Source organism: Myotis lucifugus, unplaced genomic scaffold (assembly GCF_000147115.1).
Source record: "Myotis lucifugus unplaced genomic scaffold, Myoluc2.0 scaffold_150, whole genome shotgun sequence".
In the NCBI taxonomy this organism is placed as follows: Eukaryota; Metazoa; Chordata; class Mammalia; order Chiroptera; family Vespertilionidae; genus Myotis; species Myotis lucifugus.
Window position 1 is genome coordinate 2,155,705 of NW_005871198.1, and position 3,354 is coordinate 2,159,058.

Below are 3,354 nucleotides of genomic sequence, written 5' to 3' on the forward strand. Positions count from 1 at the left end.
TCAATCAAACTGAGAATTTATAAATTTTATTGACATTTGTGAAAAGTATTGTTTTATTTGATTTTCTCTATTGTTCATCCTACAGTGACCCTTTGAAGACCCAAGGCACCTTACCTCTTCCTTGGCTCAGTATATCATATATATCCCATTATAACTTTCTGTCCCTGAACATCTCATGTAAGTGGGGGTCTCTGACCCTCTCATGTATGTGGGGTTCCCATGCCTCTATAAATCTTAAATTTGTTTTTTTCTCTTGTTAATCACTCTCATGTAACTTTAATTATTAGACTAGCCTTGAGAATCTTGAGGATAGAGGAGTTTCTTCCTCCCCACAATGGCAATAGAACATTATATATTACTTTCTTCTGTCACAGAGAGTATTTTCATAAGAAGACTTACACAGCACATCAGTTGGGACAACGCAGTCTCATTTAGCCATGTCCCTCTAATCCAGTAGTTCTCAACCTTCCTAATGCCGCGACCCTTTAATACAGTTCCTCATGTTGTGGTGACCCCCAATTTCATTGTTACAAATTGAACATAATTAAAGCATAATGATTAATCACAAAAACAATATGTAATTATATATGTGTTTTCCGATGGTCTTAGGCGACCCCTGTGAAAGGGTCGTTCGACCCCCAAAAGGGTCGTGACCCACAGGTTGAGAACCACTGCTCTAATCAGACTGCACAGACCAAGGTTTTACCTAAAAATGTGTACTTGCCCCAGAGGAAATGAGTGGCAGTGTTCAAATGCTGCCACCGTGTGGCAGAAGAGAATGGGCACTGGTCCCTGCTAAAAGAGAGGACAAATGCGAAGAGGCCAACGTAATTGTACATTTTGGGGAAGTTTCCCATCCTCATAACTAAAACACCTAATCATTAAATAATTACTAGTGTTTTGGGTTTGTTCATCTCTAAGGACTATTAAAACAAATAATGACTTTTATATGCAAAGTTATTTCCTTTAACAATTTGCTAATTAGGCTATTTGGGGGAAAATGTAAAGAATAAAAATACTATTTAGAAAGTAGCCAAGTAAGCCAGCCAGATAAAGATAAGTATCACATGATCTCACTCATATGTAGAATCTAATGAACAAAATAAACTGATGAATGAAATAGATCCAGAGACATAGAAGCATGGAACAGACTGATGAACTTCAGAGGGAATGTGGGAGTGGGGAGGTGGGGGGAGAGAAATTAACTGGGAACTTATGTGCATATATGCATAGCCGATTGACATAGACAATAGTGTGGTGAAGGTTTGGGAGGGGTGAGTGCAGGGAGGAGGGGATCAATGGGAAAACAACAACAAAAAACACAAAGGGAACTTCTGTAATACTTTCAACAATAAAGATAAATTTTTAAAAATTAGAAAATATGTAATTAAATGTTTGATCATCTAATCCTCATTAACTTCTTTTCTTATTTATTTATTCATTCATTCATTCATTTAAGCCAAAGGTCCTAATGATGATAAACCAACAATTTAAGTATTGAGTTGCAAAATTTGGATAGAAATTCTTGAATTGTTTCAGATACATACTTAGGTTTCTTTTACCAACATGGAATTGTATTATGCAGTTTTCAACTTATATTTGTTTAGTGTAATTTAATAATGTATATTTATCAGAGGTATTTATAAATTTGAAGAAATGCCTGTACTTATAGACTTATTTTGTTCTTTCTAAGGTTGCTATAATACTACATTGTAAGTACGTATCGCCAGCCTCATAGCATAGTGTCATTGTGTGCCACTCACAGAAGTTTGCTGGCTAGGAAACAACACAGAAATCAGTGAGAGCAATGAGTTTCTGTTGTCATTTAGTTACTTGCCACTACAAGCAGCAGACCCTAAAAACATGGACTCAAGAGGCCCTGCAATGAACACTTCAGACCCTTTGTTGATCCAAACCAGTGATCCTCAAGTAGGGGCAATTTTGCCAACCAGGATACAACTAGCAATGTCTGGAATCATCTTTGATTGTCATACTCAGAAGAGAGGGTGCTACTAACATCTAGCGGGCAGAGCCAAGGGATGCTGCTAAGTATCCTACAATGCACATGACAGTCCCCCCAATAAAGAACCATGGGGCCTGAAATGTCCATTGTGCCAAGGTTGAGAACCTGACCTAGATGAAGGAAAGCTAACAGGTTCACTCAACAGAATGTCTTATTAAACAAATGTCAAAGACCCTCCATTGTGGAAATGAACACTGATGGGGGGTTTTATGCTTGCTCAGATGTAAGAAACTTACTAGCCCGTTGAAGAAACTGCCCTGAGGGCCCTCTGAAGTTAAAGAAACCTTTCTATGACAGAAAAGGAAACTTTATTGTGGTTTAGACTAATTAAAGGATTGAATCTTGGACCCTGCAAAGTGTACTAGTAGAAATAGTATAGAAACCTTTACTTAATTTGTTAAAACACATCCTATTTGTTCATTGGTCATGAAGGGATCTCCCATTAAGTCCAGTAATGACCTAATATGTCACTGGGTTCCAATATGCTTGAGTTTTTAGTTGTTAATCATCTCTGGCTAATGCATCAATAAAATTACATATCTGTTCATCAACAGAGTGACCAACCCAGTGAGGCAACTTGCCAGCAGGAGGCACACAACTGCCTTCTTTGGGGGGAAATTCCATCAGCCTGAGAAGTTACTAAATTGGTAAATCATACCAACCATGGCCTGTGTCATTGAAGACTAAGTTTTGAAACTTTTTAGAATTTTAAGATGTTGAGTTACTTCAATTTGAAGCTATAGAAGAGAGAGCTAACATTTCAGATTATTTTTTTAATTAGCTTAGTTATAGATGAGCTTCAGTACTATTGAGAGCATGGACAGCATATAAATGCCCAAGCTGTTTAGGGCAGAGGTATGTCAAAGCAAATATTCAGCCCCTGAAAAATAGCATAGGCCCTTGATATTATCACATCTTTAACATAGAGTCACAATAAAAAGTGCATGTGAGATTATAGCATAGAGAATAAAAGAAGACTATGGCTAGATTTACAATTAGTTTGACAGATCAGCCCAATTTGACCTTAGAAATCGTGAAACTGGATCATGGAAATCAGGGAACTAGTTGAGTAAAATAAAAAAATAAAAACAGGAGAGAGTCTGAGCATGGGGTTCTGAGAGAAAGAACAGGCTAGTTTATGAACCAAAGTGCTATTTTCCATTGAAGGAATAAAATGAAACCATAATGTGTCTCAAGATATTTGGATACAAGAATGAATGTGGGTGCAGTGGTTATAGGTTAGAGGCAGCATTCAAATTCATATTGAATTTTGTATTAAATTTAAAAGCATATAAACAACTGAAAAAAAGAGCTTCTTGGTGTTACATGGT